Genomic DNA, 21,974 nt, shown 5'->3' with positions numbered 1-21,974 from the left:
ATAATTGGTGTTTGCTCAGGGGTGCCAATCCCATTTCAGCAGATGTCGTCCTAGTTGTTAATTTTTTTGCATCATTGGCTGCTCAGGGTAAGGCCTATAGAACGGTCAATATGTATAGATCCGCCATTTCCGCGGAACATGATAGAATAGATAATAAACCTATCGGTGAGCATCCTCTGGTATGTCGATTGTTAAAAGGGGTTCGTTTTTCCAAACCTCCTTTACCCAAGTACAATTCCATGTGGGATGTAAATGTAATCTTACAGTTCTTTTTATCTCAACCGTCTAATTCCCTTCTATCTCTAAAATTACTTTCTGCTAAACTAACCATGCTTCTCTGTTTGGTTTCTCTGAAACGTATTTCCGATGTTAGAGCATTAGATGTGACCTTGGTACAGTATACCCCTCAAGGTGTTTTCTTTCAGATACAAAGAAGAACAAAAACTAATTTAATGTCTGTTTTTTATCCATATTTTCCCGAACATGTTAATTTATGTGTGGGCAATTGTTTGAAAGAATACATTGCTAGAACCAAGGATTTGAGAAGGTCTTCGGAAACCCAACTTCTCGTCTCATTCAGACCCCCTCATAAATCAGTCACTTCCACCACCTTAGCACGGTGGGTGAAATGGGTTATGGATTTGGCTGGTATTAACATTTCCATTTTTGGGGCCCATTCTACCAGAGGAGCTATGGCTTCCAAAGCCTTTTGGGCAGGTCTGAGTTTGGGAGACATTCTCAAATCCGCTGATTGGTCTAATGTTTCAACTTTTAGAACTTTTTATTGTAAACCTGTTTCTCATGTAGCTAATTCAATAATTTCTATGCTTTGAACTAAGCATAATAGGAGCCTCCGTGATTGTAATAAAATGGAGATTTTCTTAGCTTCAGTGAAAGAAAGTCTTGATTTTATTAAAACACGGAGGCGAGTATTATCCCACCTCTGTTGTTACACTGTTAACCCTCCCTTTATTTTTATTAGGTACAACCTCCACCAACAACCAGTCAACTTAAAACTTTTCCTCCACCTTCACGAGACATTCCGCGTGCGGCGGTCTACTCGAGTCAAGCAAGGACTTTGTTTCAAGATCTCTTCATTCCTAACCTGGATCAAAAGACTATTAATATTATATATCGTTGTGAAGCTTTGTTTTCAATTCTTTTGGCATGTATTATTTTATTGTTGATATTTCCGTTGTTCAGAGTGACTTAACTGCTCTGCAAGAAAAGAGGACTTGCGGCTATCAGTTAATATGTTTATACCCTTCCATGTTCGTGATTGGTTACTTGTTATGACATATGGTATGACATAGTAGTTATTTGTAGTTTCCCAACAGGGTATGTTGGGACTTGTAGTTTTTTCTTGGCTGCTATCTGAATTAAAGCAAGAGAAGAAAGCATAATACTCGCCTCCGTGTTTTAATAAAATCAAGACTTTCTTTCACTGAAGCTAAGAAAATCTCCATTTTGTCTCTCAGGAACTTGTGGGTGGGGAATTAACAACAATAAATGTCTTCTTTAAACTCAGAAGTGCATTCCAGAGAGGGTCTGTAAGCTCTGATATGAGATAAGAGGGAAAGCAGAACATTATGGCGTAGTCAGCAGGATTGGGAGTCAAATTGGAAATTGGAAGTAAACAATTTAAAAGTGTAATTGTTTTTTGATGTTTAGAGAATTACATAAGCACGACAGACCATGTTTGAAAATGCATGTGAAGTTAAACTGCCTGATGGTGCTGTGAGAAACATGTTTTCTTGCTGTGATAAAGCATATTTAGAAAATGTGCCTTTTGAAAGCAATGATGTTCCTTTTGTTCTTGACAGAAGGGTTTGGATACTTTTATCTGCTTACAGAAAAATGCAGGAGAGATGTAGGCAGTTAGAACATGAAAATAAGAATTTACGTGAGCAAATTAGCCAGCACACATTAATGAAGGATAATGCTGAAATCTATAAAACTGCTGTTTTAGAAGAATCTGGCTTTTCCCATTCCAGTAATGAGGGGGTTAAGACAGCTGTGAGCCAGTCTGAGCCTCCGTGTAAGCCCGGCATGAAACAAGATACCCCTCAGTTTTTGGCAGTTGAAGTGCATTCCTTAACTAATAACACTGAGGACGGAGCTCAGAATGTTATTTACAGACCGCTTCTGCAAAGAAAAATTAATTACATGGCAGAGGTACCATCGCAAAATGTGCAGTTACTGGCACAAGTAAATCAAAGGATTTTAGAGTTTCTTACTGTTTGCACTAAGCAAGAGACACCGAGTTTAATTTGCTTGTTTGATTTTGGGAAACAGTATAGCCCTCATCTGAGTGAAATCTTAACACTTTGGTATAAAGTCACTAGGAAAAAATATAAGCAGCTGCGCGCTTGTAATTTGGCAAATGAAATAATTCAGACTTTAGGTTTCTGCGCAGTGCAAAAGGGAAATACTGATTTACATGTAATTCAGGAACAGGGGAGGGCAAGAGTGCCCCTGGAACTTTGGAGTATGGAAACTGAAATATCAAGTGTGCAGTGGGTGATGAATTCACCTAAATGTCACAGTTTAGGGCAGGAGGCTAGTATCATATACTGGATCTGGTGCATGCAAGACAGGGCTAGAGTCACTGCAGCCCTACATGAACAGGTGCCACAAGCCCCTTTTCAGGATGTGGAGAGGGTGCAGGGAGTACCACAGGTAAAAGAGTCACCAGTGAAATTGAGTGCACCATTTGAATTCAGGTCCCCTGAGGATAAAAAGCATGTTTGTTTGACTAATGATTAATTGACTGAAAAGTTGTTTTCCAGCACAGGAGAAGGAACAGCGTTGTACAATGTGTGTAAGACTTTAAAGCAAGAGCTGTTTGAGATGTGTCATTTTTACACTGATTCTTGGTTCACTGCCAATGGTTTAGCCGTTTGGTTTTCCACATGGCTTGTACATAACTGGTTCAATTCCCTTGCAGATGTTAAAGAGAAAAATTCAGAGTCTGAAGTGTCCTCCCAGAATTCTGACTTAGTGGGGATGGCTAAGTGGGTGCACCAGAAATGTGGACAGCTGGGAGAAAAAGCCACTTACAGGTGGGCAGAGATGAGAGAGAAGCACATTCCCCTAGATTTGATAAAAACTGTGCAGCACGCACAAGAGCAATCTGTCCCACAAACAGTCAAAGATCAGTTGGGGAGAGGAAAGTTACCAGACAGATATGGCAAATTGATCAGGTTTTAGGGGGAGTGATTGCTGCAGATTACCAAGGAGAAATCAAAATTATGCTGATAACTGGAAAATAATCTAATTCATTCATACAAATTGGAGACAGAATGGCCCAACTTGTCAAAAGTGCAGTGAATGGAGGTTTGGTAAAGAAGGAGTCTGCCCCAGGCCTTCTGACAGTGCAAGAAAAGGGAAGCTGTGGTGCAGCAGATAAAAACCTCAATGCTGAGGTGTGGGTTGATTCCCCAAATGACCCTCCAGAACCTGCAGAAATCATAACAAAGGGCCCCAAAACGTCCTGCTGATTATAAAACAGGGAAAGGAAGAGGGCACATTTCAGATGACAAATGTTATTTGCAAGAAAAGTCATACTTTTTTCTTTTGCAGATCCTACCATGTTTCGCCACTGACCATGACATTAGACATTACATTTGATATTCAGTTTAGCTGCCTATTGGCTTTAACGTGGGGTTAGACATTGCAGTTGAGACAGTGCAGATGAGCTGTGTTTTTCCAAGCTGTGTTTTTCTACAAGATGGACCAAGCTGTTTTCTTCACACCAGACCTTAGCTGATAAGAGCACGTAGATTTTGTGTTTACCTCGCAATCCAGTCTGAGAGCGAGTGAGCTCAGGAGAATTGGCCCCTCTCCAAGGTTATTCGGCTCTCACACTGAGTTTGCTTTTAAGGATGACTCTGGGCTACAGTGAGTTAGATTTGAATCTGCTTGACTTCAGGCGGGAATTAGACGTCAGTTGCCCGTCTCCCGTTTGGGTAGAGAATCTCTTTCTCGCAGTTGACCGGAGTCATCAACTTGCAGACCCCAGAAAGATGAAGCTGAGTATAGGCCCTACCGCCTTGCCCATACGGTGATGAATTTTGACTTTTATGCTTTGCTTTGAAGTTATACTATAATAGAATCACCTATATTTGCTGTGTACATTGCAACTGAGAAGTACTTTGATATATTTTGCTTTCATTGCTGCTACTACTTTTGAACGTATGCTTCCAATCTACTAATTTAGTCTTTCAGGAACTTGTGGGTTCTTTAAACTCAGAAGTGCATTCCAGAGAGGTTCTGTAATCTCTGATATGAGATAAGAGGGAAAGCAGAACAGGATGAGACTGTAGGGAAGGAGATGCAGCAAAGAAATTAGGGGAGGTGTTCTCACAGAGGAAGGAATTTTGATGTCTTTCAGGATTTGCCCCCTTTGATGTTCCAGCGCAATCGGAAAGTGGAGACGAATAACCAGGTACCTGCAAGTGGTTTCATTAAAAAAAGGTGAGAAAAAGGCTGCTGTGGATGTGGGGCGGGAAGAGTTAAGCACAAAGGTAGTGTGTTTGGTGTCTGTAACAGTGGGTAATACCCTGGTGCGTTAGCATAAGGAAGTTTGGGGAGATTGAGTGGGAAAGATGATGCAAATAATGAAGGGGTTAAAGATGCAGACAAAGTCCATTTGGGGGGCTGTGAACAAAAAAGTCGGAGTCAATGATGGTAAGTCAGAGGCAAGTGGTGAGAAGGCTTCTAAGGCAGAGCCAGGTAAGGAAAAAGGAACCTCAGGTGAGGGTAGTGTAAAAAGTAAAAAGTTGCCATATATGGGGGTGTTGTTGCCTTTGGGGGCGCATCTCACCCAAGCCATGAAGGAAAACATTTGTAAAGGTGAGTTTGTTGATGTTTTTAAGTTATTACATAGAGAAGTGCAGGCTAAGGAAGGGTCAAAGGAGGAGGAATGGGAATTAGCTAGGAGGCCGAAAGTTCCCACTACCCTTGAGAATTGGATGTCAGTATTCTTAATCATTGCTAGCGTTTATTGTGAGAGGCATCCGGAGCGATGTATTTCTCTATTAAAATACATGGACGTTTTTAGGTGGGCTCAAATAGACTATGGTGGTTTTGGATGTTTTAGATATAATGAAGAACTTAGAGCCCAGATGGCATTATTTCCAGATAAAGAATGGTGAGATATTTATAATGAGCTTTGGATGCAATGGTTGTGTACTTCCAAGAATGCCTCCGCGTTACACACAGCTAGTGGTCTTCTGGTTCCTTACAAGCCCTGTCAGGGGCATCCCAACCAATCTGGGGCGGGTAGTTTCACGAGAGGTCAGTTCCCACAGAATGGATCTTGTTGGTCCTTCAACAGAGGGTCATGCACACGATTCCACTGCAAGTTCATGCACAATTGCTCCAATTGCAGGGGCAAACATCCATTGGTGCAATGTTTTGGAGGGATGCAATAGGGATGGAAGGCTAATGCAGGTAGAGGTGGTGATAGGGAAAGGGGTCAGATGCAGCAGATGGTGGGAAAAGGGCCCTTCTCCTAATAAATTAGATATTTTGTTTTATTGGTTGCAGTTTTATCCGAGGCGTGAGGAGGCCAAGTTACTGTACTAGAGTTTTCTTGAGGGTTTCAAGCTATGTTATCAAGGTCATAGAAGACAGAGAAAATAATTGAAATCTGCAGTTGAGAATCCGGAAGTGGTGAGAAAGAAATTGAGGAAGGAATTGGAGGCTGGCAGAATGGTGGGTCCATGTGATACCTGGCCGATTCATAACTTAACAATTTCACCACTGGGTGTTGTGCCTAAAACACAACAAGGTGAGTTTAGATTGATTCATCATCTATCGTGGTCTGCAGGGGAGTCAGTTAATGATTTAATTGCACATGAAGACTCCATAGTGCATTGCACATCAGTGGAAGAGGCAATTAAGTTGGTAAGGGCTTGTGGAAGGAAGGCACAAATGGCAAAGTTAGACATTCAATCTGTCTTTTGACTATTGCCGGTACATCCTGAGGATTTTTCATTGTTGGGTCTTTAATTTGAGGATTCTATATTTGTGGATATAATGCTGCCAATGGGCTGTTCTGTTTCTTGTTCCCTGTTTGAAACTTGTAGTTGTTTTTTGCAGTGGTTTTTCCAACAGAAGACTGGGCTCGGGCATGTCATGCACTACCTAGGTGACTCTTTTCTGATGGGCTTGCAGTGATCCAATGAATGTAAAAAAGGGTTAATTGAATTTCAGAAGTGTATGGAGGAGATGGAAGTACCTTTGGCTCCGGATAAGACTGAAGGCCCTGCTATATTGGACTCAGAGAAATCTGAGGTACGGTTGCCGGTGGATAAGTGCAAAAGTTGATTTCTCTGTTGGAGGAGGCTGTTTCCAAGGATAAGCTGGAGTTACAGCAGGTGCAAGCCTTATTGGGTTCTTTGAAGTTTGCGTGTCGTGTGGTGAGAGTTGGTAGAGCTCTTTGTAGGTGCCTTGGTTTTTCAGTCAAAGAAGCTGTTTTACCTCATCCCAGAATTTGGCTTAAAGAGGTCCTCAATTGTGAGAAACTGGGGCTGATTGCAGAGGCCCCCTAACTTTTTGCCCCCATTTTACACTTTATGCTGGTGTTTTCCTGACTCTGATGGTGCCCTGGGTACTGCTAACCAGTCCCAGTGCCTGTGCTCTGTGTAAAATGGATATGCAAATTAGGCTAATTATAATTGGCTAAGTTAACCTACCTATAAGTCCCTAGTATATGGTAGGGCATGTAGGTTTAGGGACCACAGCATAGGTGGTGCACACCTAGGTGCATTGCTGAGGTGCCCAGTGTCATTTTAAAAGCAAGCCTGCCTTGCTGGCTGCTTTTAAATTAAAGTTATATGCAAATTCGACTTTGGAATTAAAGGTACTTCCAAAGTTTTAAACTACCTTATTTTTACATATAAGTCACCCCTAAGGTGTGCCCTATGTGCCCCTAGGGCTGGGTGCCATGTAACTATAAGCAGGGACTTTATAAAAATAGATTTATAAGCCCTGGTGAGGTAAAAACAGCCAAATTCGTTTTTCCCTCATTGAAGTAAATGGCCTTCATAGGCTAGAATGGGCAGACTTTATTTTAAATTTTAAAGTCTCCTTAAATGTTACATACCAAGAATTTGGTATCAAATTGATTGTTATAATAAGTCCCACAACTTCCAGTTGTTGGATTTAATATAACTAGTGCAGGTAAAAAGTTTAGACTTTACCTAAAAAGTTGCCAATTTCAGCTCTGCATTGTTTTTGCTGCTGTGCTCTGATTGGCCAGCCTGCAGCAGCTTCTGCCAGGCCACTTTAATGAGGTGTGAAGTGGCCTGGCTTCACACAAAGGAATGTGCTTGGGGGAGAGAATCTCCCCTCAGCAGATGGTGAGGCAGGAAGGGGGAGGGCTGCCAAACTGGTCTTCAAAGGCAGAGAAGGACATCTGGAGCACCCAGCAACACCCCCACATCCTGCAACCCCAGACAGCTAGGTGCCCCCTTGATTAGATTAGGAGAGGGCAAGAGAGGGGTGTGTTTATGATTTTTAACCACACCAGTGGGTGGGCTCAGCCAGATCTCTCCTCCAAAAATCAGATTCATCCATTTTGGATTTTTAGAGACTGTTGCCTTCTGGGATGGATTTTTGCCACACTTCCCAGGAAGTGGTCATCACAGGGGGACGACCCTGTCCCTGATTGGAGAACCAGGGCCCCCCTGCTTTTCACCCAGGAGCAAGGATAAAACTGGCAGACCTGCACCCACGCCTCAGATCCCCTCCAGAATTCAACAAGAAAGGAACTAAAGAAGAAGAAGGACTGCCCTGCTGGACCCCTGGCCTGCACCTGGAACCTGCACTCAGAAGGACTGCACCAGCTGCACACTTGGGCTTCACCACAAGAAGGACTTTGCCTGGCTTCAACTGGTTAAAGGAGGGACTCCCTGTTTGCTACAGGTGAAAAATTGCTAAACCAGAGTCCCCTGCACCAACTCCTGAAGAAAGCGACCAGCTGACCACTGTCCAGTGGCCAAAAAGGAGTTTGCGCCAGGTGCATTCTGGGAGTTGAAGTCCGCACCCCCCAAGGACCATCACAGAACTTCTGGACCCTTGGGGTGAGCTGTGGACCCCAAAAGAACCTTAAAAGAACATCTGGGTGAAGCCCCAGAAGTTTGGAAAAGATTTGAGAATTTTTGGAAAAAAGCTCCAGAGAGGGACCGACCCGCCGCGGAAATTCTAGCCGGCTTGCCTCAACCGCGACCCGGCCTGACTTCGTGGTTCGTCCCGGTAAAGAAAAACATCCAAAAAAGAGACTAAGTCCGAACGTAAAAAGTTGACCGGGACCTTCCAGCCATCGTATCCGAGAAGGGCTCCACGGACGTCGGATCAAGATCCAGGTTTACCCCGGTCGAAGGATTTTCATCTCGAAAAAACGACTAAGTCCGAAGGTAAAAATCACCACCGAGGAAACCGACTTCGCGCATCCGGACAAGGGCTCCAGGAGGTCGGATCCAATTGGCAGGTTCGTCCCGGTGAAGAAAAACTTCAAAATAAAGACTAAGTCAGAAGGTAACTTTTTAACCGAGGCCTCCCACGACTTGTAGCCGAGCAGGGCTCCATCGCGGTCGGCCTGAAAGTTTGACTTTGCCCCGGTCCTGGTGCAACCAGATGACCCGATTGGCGCTTTTTGTTTCGAAGCGCTAGAAAATAATAATACTTTAAAAATTCATATCTCCGGTTCCCCTGAACCGATTTTAATCGTTTTTGTGTCATTTTAAAGATAAAAATATAAGCTATTTTTATAAATTGGTTTTGGATTTTTAAACTGTTTCCTGTGTTTTATTTAATTACTGTTTTGTGATATTTGAATGCTTTACACTTTGTCTCCTAAGTTAAGCCTTGACGCTCGATGCCAAGCTACCAAGGGTAGAGCTGGGATTAATTTACTGAGACCTAACTGTACTTATGTGGAGGTTTGTGGCTTGTTGCTAGGTGTAGGTACCTACCTGCCCTACCAATAACCCATTTTCCAACATAATTGGAAGCAGCGACGGGATCCTGTACTTGTGTTCAATATCACGTTACAGTTTTAGATAAAACAAATTAAAAATCCTTTAAATTGTCCTAGTGCAAAAATTGTTTTTAATTTTTAATTTTCAATTTTTTTTAAAAATTAATTTGGATTAATTTCAATTATTGAATTTTTGTAATTTTTCTAAATTCTTGTTTCCAATTTTTGCAAAAAGTTTTTGTTGACACAAAACTAGGGAACCATGGAGCTTGATCTGGCTAGCCTACCCACACTGACAGTAGTCCAGCTTAGGGGGTTGTGTATTGAGAGAGGGTTGCCTGCAACCCCTGATCTCAGGAAGCAAATCCTGATTAAATCCCTGACAGCATGGGCTGAGGCCCAAGAGGTAGAGACAGAGGAAGCTCCAGAGGAGGAAGAAAAAGAGGAAGATGCTAACTCTAACCACTCAGGGGAGGGAAGGCATCAGACCCCAAGTGAGGAAGAGGAGGAACGGTCCTCAATGGATACAGTCACTAGGGGCAGACCCAAAGCTAGTGGTAGGAAGAGGGTCCTTTCAGGAGGAGAGAACCCATCCATCAGGGAAAGAGAGCTGGAAGCCCAGATAGCCTACATAGCTTTGGAAGCAGAGAAGCTGGCCCTAGAAAAGAAAAAGTGGGCATACAAAGAAAAAAGAGATGGAAGCAGCGATAAAGAAGCTGAGGTGTCCATGGGTGGGGGAGTTTGCCCCAGATTACCCAAGGGGGTGGTCCCTACTTATGTAGAGGGGGATGACATAGATAAGTGGCTGGAGGCCTTTGAGAGGGCACTCCAAATGAGAAGGGTTAGGCCTCAATACTGGGGTTCCCTTTTGTGGGAGTTGGTCCCCAACTCAGGGAGGGATAGGCTTCTGACCTTAAGGGGGGAGGAGGCAGATTCATACCCTAGTATGAAAAGGTGCTTAGCCAAGAAGTTTGGTCTGACCCCAGAGCAATATAGAATGAAGTTCAGGGACACCCAGAAGGTCAGTACCCAGTCTTGGGTTGACTTTGTAGACACCTCACTAAAAGCACTGGAGGGCTGGATTATTGGCAACAAAGTTAATACTTATGAGGGGTTATACAATCTGATCATGAGAGAGCACATCTTGACCAATTGTATCCAAGAAAGGTTACGCCAGCATCTAGTGGACTCTAAGCTGACCAACCCTAGAGAGCTAGGGGAGGCAGCTGATGAGTGGTTGAGAACCAGGGTGGTTGTCAAGTCCCAGGGGGGAGACTCCAAGAAGGGGGGGACAGGTCCCCAAAAACCTAAGGAGGGAGGTGGTAAGCCCACCACAGAGACTCCCTCTGTACCCCAGAACCCTAAGAAGGAGGAGAGTAAATCCCACTCCCAATCTGACATGCAGAGACAGGGAGACCCAGGGTTAAAAAAGCTCTTGGACAGTAGGGCTTGCTTTGACTGTCAGCAGACAGGTCACTTCAGAGGAGATGCAGCCTGTCCAAAGAAAGTGGTTAGCACTGGGCTGTCCAGTGTAGCCATAGAGGAGGATTCCTCAGATGATGAAGTCCTCCTAGCATTGTGCTGGGAGACAGGACCAGATGGTAAGCTGGTGATCCCTGAGGGTGGGAGTAGGCACTTCCACCACATTCAAGTGAATGGGATCCCTACCACTGGCCTGAGAGACACCTGTGCCAGTCACACTGTAGTGAGTGACCGGTTAGTGACCCCAGACATGTATGTCCCAGGAAAGACAAAGAAAGTCAGGATAGCCACAGGGGAGGTCACCTCCAAACCTGTAGCCATAGTGCCCCTAGAGAGGGAGGGTATCCTTGACTGGATTAGGGTGGTAGTCAGTGCTGACCTTCCCCTAGATTGTATCCTGGGCAATGACCTCCCAGAGGTGAGTCTGGTCACAGATGGGGTGGTCGCCCAGGGCGCCCCCCCAACCCAAAGTCCTGGGGAGTCAGTCCCTACAGTTAGGAGACAGGGGTCCCCAAGAAAAGGAAAGAAGAAAAGGAAGGGTAGGCCACTCTTAAAGAGAGTTCCAGGGAGCCAAAGGCCTTCTGCCCCAGTAGGGGGGGAGCCCAGAGTTGGCACTGGTGAGGCCTCACCTGACCCCAAGGAAGTCCTGAGTAGTCAGGCAGCTGTCCAGATGCAAGGTGTTGCCCCTGCACTGACAGAAGGGAGAGTGGAAGGAGGGTGTCTGCCACAGGAGGTGGTAGCCCCCCACTCTAGACAGCAAGAGGGGTGCCAGGACCCCAAAGATGCCCCTAAAGCAGCTCAGCCACCTGTCAGTGGAGAGCTTAGGGTGTGGTTCTGGGTACTGACAGCTGTCAGTAGCCTCTGCTGGGTGCTAGCCTTCCTGGCAGCACTGTACTTGGCCTGGGAGGCAGACCCCAAGGCCAATAGCAAAGTAGGCCCCCTGACCCTGTTGGTCATGGTGGGGTTGCTCAAGTGTTGGGTGACCTCTTTGGGTAAGCTAGGTCTTGCCCTAGCAAAGTTAGGAGTAGGGGAGGTGGGCACCTCACTACCCAAGTTGGCAGAGAGAGAGGAGGAAGACCCCCATAGAGGGAAGTTTCAGTTTGGGTTGGGTCCTTTTACTGTTGGGATGGCTTCACTACCCAGAGGGAGTGACCCTGACAGGAGGATATAAGGCAGAGTAGGCCCTGCAAAGGGACAGCCAGTTTTCTTCACTGTCTTCCTCGCCTAACAAGCCAGGAAGACTCTCCCAGGGTTGGGCTGAGTCTCCTGGGCGTGTGGGCTGGGGGGCGGGTTGTGTGAGAAACTGGGGCTGATTGCAGAGGCCCCCTAACTTTTTGCCCCCATTTTCCACTTTATGCTGGTGTTTTCCTGACTCTGATGGTGCCCTGGGTACTGCTAACCAGTCCCAGGGCCTGTGCTCTGTGTAAAATGGATATGCAAATTAGGCTAATTATAATTGGCTAAGTTAACCTACCTATAAGTCCCTAGTATATGGTAGGGCATGTAGGTTTAGGGACCACAGCATAGGTGGTGCACACCTAGGTGCATTGCTGAGGTGCCCAGTGTCATTTTAAAAGCAAGCCTGCCTTGCTGGCTGCTTTTAAATTAAAGTTATATGCAAATTCGACTTTGGAATTAAAGGTACTTCCAAAGTTTTAAACTACCTTATTTTTACATATAAGTCACCCCTAAGGTGTGCCCTATGTGCCCCTAGGGCTGGGTGCCATGTAACTATAAGCAGGGACTTTATAAAAATAGATTTATAAGCCCTGGTGAGGTAAAAACAGCCAAATTCGTTTTTCCCTCATTGAAGTAAATGGCCTTCATAGGCTAGAATGGTCAGACTTTATTTTAAATTTTAAAGTCTCCTTAAATGTTACATACCAAGAATTTGGTATCAAATTGATTGTTATAATAAGTCCCACAACTTCCAGTTGTTGGATTTAATATAACTAGTGCAGGTAAAAAGTTTAGACTTTACCTAAAAAGTTGCCAATTTCAGCTCTGCATTGTTTTTGCTGCTGTGCTCTGATTGGCCAGCCTGCAGCAGCTTCTGCCAGGCCACTTTAATGAGGTGTGAAGTGGCCTGGCTTCACACAAAGGAATGTGCTTGGGGGAGAGAATCTCCCCTCAGCAGATGGTGAGGCAGGAAGGGGGAGGGCTGCCAAACTGGTCTTCAAAGGCAGAGAAGGACATCTGGAGCACCCAGCAACACCCCCACATCCTGCAACCCCAGACAGCTAGGTGCCCCCTTGATTAGATTAGGAGAGGGCAAGAGAGGGGTGTGTTTATGATTTTTAACCACACCAGTGGGTGGGCTCAGCCAGATCTCTCCTCCAAAAATCAGATTCATCCATTTTGGATTTTTAGAGACTGTTGCCTTCTGGGATGGATTTTTGCCACACTTCCCAGGAAGTGGTCATCACAGGGGGACGACCCTGTCCCTGATTGGAGAACCAGGGCCCCCCTGCTTTTCACCCAGGAGCAAGGATAAAACTGGCAGACCTGCACCCACGCCTCAGATCCCCTCCAGAATTCAACAAGAAAGGAACTAAAGAAGAAGAAGGACTGCCCTGCTGGACCCCTGGCCTGCACCTGGAACCTGCACTCAGAAGGACTGCACCAGCTGCACACTTGGGCTTCACCACAAGAAGGACTTTGCCTGGCTTCAACTGGTTAAAGGAGGGACTCCCTGTTTGCTACAGGTGAAAAATTGCTAAACCAGAGTCCCCTGCACCAACTCCTGAAGAAAGCGACCAGCTGACCACTGTCCAGTGGCCAAAAAGGAGTTTGCGCCAGGTGCATTCTGGGAGTTGAAGTCCGCACCCCCCAAGGACCATCACAGAACTTCTGGACCCTTGGGGTGAGCTGTGGACCCCAAAAGAACCTTAAAAGAACATCTGGGTGAAGCCCCAGAAGTTTGGAAAAGATTTGAGAATTTTTGGAAAAAAGCTCCAGAGAGGGACCGACCCGCCGCGGAAATTCTAGCCGGCTTGCCTCAACCGCGACCCGGCCTGACTTCGTGGTTCGTCCCGGTAAAGAAAAACATCCAAAAAAGAGACTAAGTCCGAACGTAAAAAGTTGACCGGGACCTTCCAGCCATCGTATCCGAGAAGGGCTCCACGGACGTCGGATCAAGATCCAGGTTTACCCCGGTCGAAGGATTTTCATCTCGAAAAAACGACTAAGTCCGAAGGTAAAAATCACCACCGAGGAAACCGACTTCGCGCATCCGGACAAGGGCTCCAGGAGGTCGGATCCAATTGGCAGGTTCGTCCCGGTGAAGAAAAACTTCAAAATAAAGACTAAGTCAGAAGGTAACTTTTTAACCGAGGCCTCCCGCGACTTGTAGCCGAGCAGGGCTCCATCGCGGTCGGCCTGAAAGTTTGACTTTGCCCCGGTCCTGGTGCAACCAGATGACCCGATTGGCGCTTTTTGTTTCGAAGCGCTAGAAAATAATAATACTTTAAAAATTCATATCTCCGGTTCCCCTGAACCGATTTTAATCGTTTTTGTGTCATTTTAAAGATAAAAATATAAGCTATTTTTATAAATTGGTTTTGGATTTTTAAACTGTTTCCTGTGTTTTATTTAATTACTGTTTTGTGATATTTGAATGCTTTACACTTTGTCTCCTAAGTTAAGCCTTGACGCTCGATGCCAAGCTACCAAGGGTAGAGCTGGGATTAATTTACTGAGACCTAACTGTACTTATGTGGAGGTTTGTGGCTTGTTGCTAGGTGTAGGTACCTACCTGCCCTACAAATAACCCATTTTCCAACATCAATACTGACTTCAGAATGTTGGTTTCTTTCCAGCAAAGTAATAATGGTGTTAATATGTTGACGGTTGAGGATGAATGGTTATGGCAAGTTCAAATTTTTTCTGATGATTCGGGAGCCCATGGTTTGGATTTCTGAGATGGTGATTGGACTGCTGAGTCGTGGCCGGATTCTTGGAGAAAGAATCACCATAGCATTTCGTTTCTGGAGTTTTTTTCCATTTGATGGTTGCTTTAGTGTTGTGTGGTAACCTTTTAGCAAACAGGCGAGTGCTTTTTAATGTGGATAGCCAAACAGTTGTTAATTTAGTCAATTCACAGAAGGCTCGAGATGAAAAAGTTTTGAAGTTGTTGCGTTTATTTTTGCTTCATTGTCTGAAATTCAATATTTTGTTTCAGGGTCAGTATGTTCCAGGTGTGAATAATGATATCACTGATGGGCTATCTCGTTCACTGTGGCAGAGATTCGGTGTACTGGTGCCGGGAGCAGATTTGCTGAAAACGGCTTTGACGGTGGACCTTTGGGGGCTGGGAATCTAAGGATGTTACAATTGATTCGTCAGTCCATTGCTCCATCTACTTGGAGGTCATATGGCAAGGCCTGGGCAGAATTTATTGAGTCTGGTGCATTGAGGAGGTATGAGGGACCTTACATGTCACAGTATAGGAGGGAGGATGGAGTCCGCTTCATTATGACACACATTGACCTAGGATTGGCGGTGGTGAGTATAACAGGGAAGATGGCAGGTATTACATTTTTTGGTAAGTACTTTTGGGATTATGATACCATGGAAGGAGAAATGTGCAGGAGAATTGTTGCTGGCTGGGCGATGGAGGGTGGATCCAGGTTGGATCAATGGCATCCTATTTCCATGCAAAAGCTGAGGGATATTTTGGGGGATTTGAATTCAATTTGCTTTTCCTGTTGGGAGGGCTGATAGTATAGATGATTTGTCTCCTGAAAAACAACTATATCATGATTGCAGGCACACCTGCACTATGTAGACCAGGGTGGCCGAGTGGTTAAGGCATTGTACTTAAAATTCAATGGACATGTGTCCGCGTGGGTTCGAGCCCCACTCCTGGTATATCACTTTTTCTCTACCGTGACACTGTTCATTTCAATTTCACGCACTTTTCAGTTGCTCCTGATTATTACTAAAATAAGAGCTACATTTAAAATCTTCATATCGATTAACGTGTATTTTTCTCCCCCAAAAAGATTAAACGCCTTGTATTGTACATTTCTCTTTGAAACTTAGTCACCTTTTGTTGCAGGTTGTATTACAGTATGCTTTTTCGTTTATTATAGGTAACTTATTTGTTTATGATACCTGACTTAATGCTTTCCATTTGGTGCATAAGGAATTACAAAATCACTCTACCAGGAGTGTGGCTTGAACCCACGTGGACACATGTCCATTGGATCTTAAGTCCAACACCTTAACCACTCGGCCATCCTGGTACCTGTGCAGGAGAGGGCAACAACATGGCACTTATTATAGATATCAAGAGTGCTCACTGTGTGACAGTGAGCTTTCTATATATATATATATTTTCATATCTTTATATTTTATCAGGTTACGCAAAACACATTTCAGGAATACAAGGTAATGTCATGCCACTCCTCTATAAAACGTGCATGTACTTAATAAAAAAAAAAATACAACCATACCTATCAAACATGTTTAAGATTATCAGCGTGTAGGACGAAAAAAGGTGCGCTTTTTTCACACCATTTTTGTCACATGTCCTATTAAATATGTCTGCAAATTGACGTTAATCTTAAGAAATATCACACTAACCCCTTTTCAAGACTCAAAACTAAACTTCACACAATCTAAAACACTTTGGGACAGATTTACAAGGCCCTTGCGCCCCTTACCGCTACATTTGCAGAATTTATTGTGCCGCAAATGTGAAGATCATATCTACTACCATAGCACAATATTTACAAGGTAGGGCAAGCTAGGTTTGCGCCACCTTGTAAACACTTTGCGCCACATCATGCATAATATATGCATGCTGTGTGCAAAGGGGGCGTTCCCTTGTTAGAGAGTGGGCACGCTCGTTCCTCACCTGACAGGTTGCTTTTTGAGGAGGGTGTTTCTGGGGCTGGTGGTTTAGCTACGAGCGAGTGCTTGGCTCCGCGTGGGTCGCTTCGTTCGCCGCACTGCACTGGAATGGCTGGGAGGCATAGAGTTGGCAGTAGAGGAAGCTATGTGGTGGGGAAGGGTCAGGCATAATTTATACAAGGTGTGCGTTCCCCCATTAGGGAGCCCGAAAAAATAACGCAAGGCAATCTAAGAGATTTCCTTGCGCCATTTCTTTTACACTTTCAACGCCTACTCAGAGGAGGCGTTAAAAGGGGGAATACCATTATTTATAATGGGCCCCTATGTACTCTGCAGGATTAGTCCCAAAATGATGGCGCTACTCCTGCAGAGTACATCAATAGCGTAAAAAATATAACGCTAATGCCCCTACCCTGTGCCATGGTGCGCCGTATTATTATATATATAGCTCACACATGGTGGCGGTACAGGGGCGTTAAGGGGTGCAAGGAAAGTGGCGCTGCACCGGCAGAGCCACTTTCCTTAAATCTGCCCCTTTGTGTTTGTCTCGGAGCAACAGGTGGTTTATCATTTTGACACAAGTGAGGTCAATTTCAATAGAGTCCAGCAATTACAGGAAGATGGGCATAGCTTTGTCAGGGGTGAGCTTAAGAAAGCACACCCTGGGGCGGCTGAAGCATTTTTGGGGTGTGACAGCTCCATTGGGCTTCGCAGCTCAGGAGGACGAGCCATGCCAAAGGACGTCATGAAAAATAAGGCAACAGCAGAGACGCCGGTAAAGGTCTGGGCACCTTTAAAATACCGGTCATAAGAGAGGGTTGCATCCAGAGCGATCAACCCGACTACAAGGGAGTGGCCTGGTGAATCATTTGATTTAGGGTACAATCACGGCTTCAAGATCCCAGCTATCAGCCAAGGTGCTGTCTCGTTGGCTTCGGGGCTCATTTTTCATGATGAATTGATGGATTACGATGACGACCAGGAGACTAAGAAGGGGGAGAATTGTGAGGTTGGGGATGAGACTGCAGGGAAGGAGATGCAGCAAAGAAATTAGGTGAGCTGTTCTAACAGAGGAAGGAGTTTTGGTGTGTTTCAGGATTTGCCCCCTTTGATGGTGCAGCATAATCGGAAAGTCAAGACGAATAATCAGGTACCTGCAAGTGGTTTCATTAAAAAAAGGTGAGACACAGGCTGCTGTGGCTATGGGGTGTGAAGAGTTAAGCATGAAGGTAGTGTGTTTGGTGTCTGTAACAGTGGGTAATACCCTTTTGCGTTAGCATAAGGAAGTTTGGGTAGATTGAGTGGGAAAGATGATGCAAATAATGAAGTAGTTAAAGATGCAGACAAAGTCCATTTGGGGGGGCTGTGAACAAAAAAGTCGGAGTCAATGATGGTAAGTCAGAGGCAAGTGGTGAGGAGGCTTCTAAGGCAGAGCCAGGTAAGGAAAAAGGAAACTCAGGTGAGGGTAGTGTAAAAAGTAAAAAGTTGCCATATATGGGGGTGTTCTTGCCTTTGGGGGCGCATCTCACCCAAGCCATGAGGGAAAACATTTGTAAAGGTGAGTTTGTTGATGTTTTTAAATTATTACATAGAGAAGTGTGGGCTAAGGAAGAGTCAAAGGAGGAGGAATGGGAATTAGCTAGGAGGCCGAAAGTTCCCACTACCCTTGAGAATTGGATGTCAGTATTCTTAATCATTCCTAGCGTTTATTGTGAGAGGCATCCGGAGCGATGTATTTCTCTATTAAAATACATGGACGTTTTTAGGTGGGCTCAAATAGACTATGGTGGTTTTGGATGTTTTAGATATAATGAAGAACTTAGAGCCCAGATGGCATTATTTCCAGATAAAGAATGATGAGATATTTATAATGAGCTTTGGATGCAATGGTTGTGTACTTCCAAGAATGCCTCAGCGTTACACACAGCTAGTGGTCTTCTGGTTCCTTACAAGCCCTGTCAGGGGCATCCCAACCCATCTGGGGTGGGTAGTTTCACGAGAGGTCAGTTCCCACAGAATGGATCTTGTTGGTCCTTCAACAGAGGGTCATGCACACGACTCCAGTGCAAGTTCATGCACAATTGCTCCAATTGCAGGGGCAAACATCCATTGGTGTAATATTGTGGAGGGATGCAATGGGGATGGAAGGCTAATGCAGGTAGAGGTGGTGATAGGGGAAGGGGTCGGATGCAGCAGATGGTGGGAAAAGGGCCCTTCTCCTAATAAATTAGATATTTTGTTTTATTGGTTGCAGTTTTATCCGAGGCGTGAGGAGGCCAAGTTACTGTACTAGAGTTTTCTTGAGGGTTTCAAGCTATGTTATCAAGGTCATAGAAGACAGAGAAAAAATTTGAAATCTGCAGTTGAGAATCTGGAAGTGGTGAGAAAGAAATTGAGGAAGGAATTGGAGGCTGGCAGAATGGTGGGTCCATGTGATACCTGGCCGATTCATAATTTAACAATTTCACCACTGGGTGTTGTGCCTAAAACACAACAAGGTGAGTTTAGATTGATTCATCATCTATCGTGGTCTGCAGGGGAGTCAGTTAATGATTTAATTGCACATCAAGACTCCATAGTGCATTGCACATCAGTGGAAGAGGCAATTAAGTTGGTAAGGGCTTGTGGAAGGAAGGCACAAATGGCAAAGTTAGGCATTCAATCTGTCTTTTGACTATTGCCGGTACATCCTGAGGATTTTTCATTGTTGGATCTTTAATTTGAGGATTCTATATTTGTGGATATAAGGTTGCCAATGGGCTGTTCTGTTTCTTGTTCCCTGTTTGAAACTTGTAGTTGTTTTTTGCAGTGGTTTTTCCAACAGAAGACTGGGCTCGGGCATGTCACGCACTACCTAGGTGACTCTTTTCTGATGGGCTTGCAGTGATCCAATGAATGTAAAAAAGGGTTAATTGAATTTCAGAAGTGTATGGAGGAGATGGAAGTACCTTTGGCTCCGGATAAGACTGAAGGCCCTACTATATTGGACTCAGAGAAATCTGAGGTACGGTTGCCGGTGGATTAGTGCAAAAGTTGATTTCTCTGTTGGAGGAGGCTGTTTCCAAGGATAAGCTGGAGTTACAGCAGTTGCAAGCCTTATTGGGTTCTTTGAAGTTTGCGTGCCGTGTGGTGAGAGTTGGTAGAGCTCTTTGTAGGTGGCTTGGTTTTTCAGTCAAAGGTGCTGTTTTACCTCATCCCAGAATTCGGCTTAAAGAGGTCCTCAATGCTGACTTCAGAATGTTGGTTTCTTTCCAGCAAAGTAATAATGGTGTTAACATGTTGACGGTTGAGGATGAATGGTTATGGCAAGTTCAATTTTTTTCTGATGATTCGGAAGCCCATGGTTTGGATTTCTGAGATGGTGATTGGACTGCTGAGTCGTGGCCGGATTCTTGGAGAAAGAATCACCATAGCATTTCGTTTCTGGAGTTTTTTTCCATTTGATGGTTGCTTTAGTGTTGTGTGGTAACCTTTTAGCAAACAGGCGAGTGCTTTTTAATGTGGATAGCCAAACAGTTGTTAATTTAGTCAATTCACAGAAGGCTCGAGATGAAAATGTTTTGAAGTTGTTGCGTTTATTTTTGCTTCATTGTCTGAAATTCAATATTTTGTTTAAGGGTCAGTATGTTCCAGGTGTGAATAATGATATCACTGATGGGCTATCTCGTTCACAGTGGCAGAGATTCGGTGTACTGGTGCCGGGAGCAGATTTGCTGAAAACGGCTTTGACGGTGGACCTTTGGAAGCTGGGAATCTAAGGATGTTACAATTGATTCGTCAGTCCATTGCTCCATCTACTTTGAGGTCATATGGCAAGGCCTGGGCAGAATTTATTGAGTCTGGTGCATTGAGGAGGTATGAGGGACCTTACATGTCACGGTATAGGAGGGAGGATGGAGTCCGCTTCATTATGACACACATTGACCTAGGATTGGCGGTGGTGACTATAACAGGGAAGATGGCAGGTATTACATTTTTTGGTAAGTACTTTTGGGATTATGATACCATGGAAGGAGAAATGTGTAGGAGAATTGTTGCTGGCTGGGCGATGGAGGGTGGATCCAGGTTGGATCAATGGCATCCTATTTCCATGCAAAAGCTGAAGGATATTTTGGGGATTTGAATTCAATTTGCTTTTCCTGTTGGGAGGGCTGATAGTATAGATGATTCTTCTCCTGAAAAACAACAATATCATGATTGCAGGCACACCTGCAGTATGTAGACCAGGGTGGCCGAGTGGTTAAGGCGTTGGACTTAAGATCCAATGGACATGTGTCCGTGTGGGTTCGAGCCCCACACTTGGTATCATTTTTTCTGTCCCGTGACACTGTTCATTTCAATTTCACGCAGTTTTCAGTTGCTCCTGATTATTATTAAAATAAGAGCTACATATAAAATCTTCATATCGATTAACGTGTTTTTTTGTCCCCCAAAAAGATTAAACGCCTTGTATTGTACATTTCTCTTTGAAACTTAGTAACCTTTTGTTGCAGGTTGTATTACAGTATGCTTTTTCATTATTATAGGTGACTTATTTGTTTATGATACCTGACTCAATGCTTTCCATTTGGTGCATAAGGAATTACAAAATCTCTCTACCAGGAGTGGGGCTTGAACCCACGTGGACACATGTCCATTGGAGCTTAAGTCCAACGCCTTAACCACTCGGCCATCCTGGTGCCTGTGCAAGAAAGGGCAACAACATGGCACTTATTATAGATATCAAGAGTGCTCACTGTGTGATAGTGAGCTTTCTATATATATATATATATTTTCATATCTATATATTTTATCAGGTTACGCAAAACACATTTCAGGAATACAAGGTAATGTCATGCCTCTCCTCTATAAAACGTGCATGTACTTAATAAAAAAAAAAATACAACCATACCTATCAAACATGTTTAAGATTATCAGCGTGTAGGAGGAAAAAAGGTGCGCTTTTTTCACACCATTTTTGTCACATGTCCTATTAAATATGTCTGCAAATTGACGTTAATCTTAAGAAATATCACACTAACCCCTTTTCAAGAATCAAAACTACACTTCACACAATCTAAAACACTTTGGGACAGATTTACAAGGCCCTTGCGCCCCTTAGCGCTACATTTGCAGAATTTATTTTGCCGCAAATGTGAAGATCATATCTACTACCATAGCACAATATTTACAAGGTGGCGCAAGCTAGATTTGCGCCACCTTGTAAACACTTTGCGCCACATCATGCATAATATATGCATGATGTGTGCAAAGGGGGCGTTACCTTGTTAGAGAGTGGGCACGCTTGTTCCTCACCTGACAGGTTGCTTTATGAGGAGGGTGTCTCTGGGGCTGGTGTTGTAGCTACGAGCGAGCGCTTGGCTCCGCGTGGGTCGCTTCGTTCGCCACACTGCACTGGAATGGCTCGGAGGCATAGAGTTGGCAGTAGAGGAAGCGGTGTGGTGGGGAAGGGTCAGGCATAATTTATACAAGGTGGGCGTTCCCCCATTAGGGAGCCCGAAAAAATGGCGCAAGGCAATCTAAGAGATTTCCTTGCGCCATTTGTTTTACACTTTCAACGCCTACTCAGAGGAGGCGTTAAAAGGGGGAATACCATTATTTATAATGGGCCCCTATGTACTCTGCAGGATTAGTCCCAAAATTATGGCTC

The 21,974-nt window shown here is 44.5% G+C and overlaps 4 non-coding genes across 4 annotated transcripts; 2 read left to right on the top strand and 2 right to left on the bottom strand.

Annotated features, from left to right (window-relative positions):
• Positions 1 to 15,254: 15,254 nt before the first annotated feature.
• TRNAL-UAA (transfer RNA leucine (anticodon UAA)) lies at positions 15,255 to 15,337 on the top strand. Its single transcript has one exon. It is a non-coding gene; the product is annotated as a tRNA-Leu (tRNA).
• Positions 15,338 to 15,631: 294 nt separating this feature from the next.
• On the bottom strand, positions 15,632 to 15,714 carry TRNAL-UAA (transfer RNA leucine (anticodon UAA)). Its single transcript has one exon. It is a non-coding gene; the product is annotated as a tRNA-Leu (tRNA).
• A 4,832-nt stretch (positions 15,715 to 20,546) lies between these two features.
• TRNAL-UAA (transfer RNA leucine (anticodon UAA)) lies at positions 20,547 to 20,629 on the top strand. The gene has a single exon. It is a non-coding gene; the product is annotated as a tRNA-Leu (tRNA).
• A 291-nt stretch (positions 20,630 to 20,920) lies between these two features.
• On the bottom strand, positions 20,921 to 21,003 carry TRNAL-UAA (transfer RNA leucine (anticodon UAA)). Its single transcript has one exon. It is a non-coding gene; the product is annotated as a tRNA-Leu (tRNA).
• Positions 21,004 to 21,974: the final 971 nt, after the last annotated feature.

This window comes from Pleurodeles waltl, chromosome 5 (assembly GCF_031143425.1).
Source record: "Pleurodeles waltl isolate 20211129_DDA chromosome 5, aPleWal1.hap1.20221129, whole genome shotgun sequence".
Taxonomy (NCBI): Eukaryota; Metazoa; Chordata; class Amphibia; order Caudata; family Salamandridae; genus Pleurodeles; species Pleurodeles waltl.
Note: the sequence above shows the minus strand (reverse complement) of the source record. Positions and strands in the feature narration are given on the sequence as shown.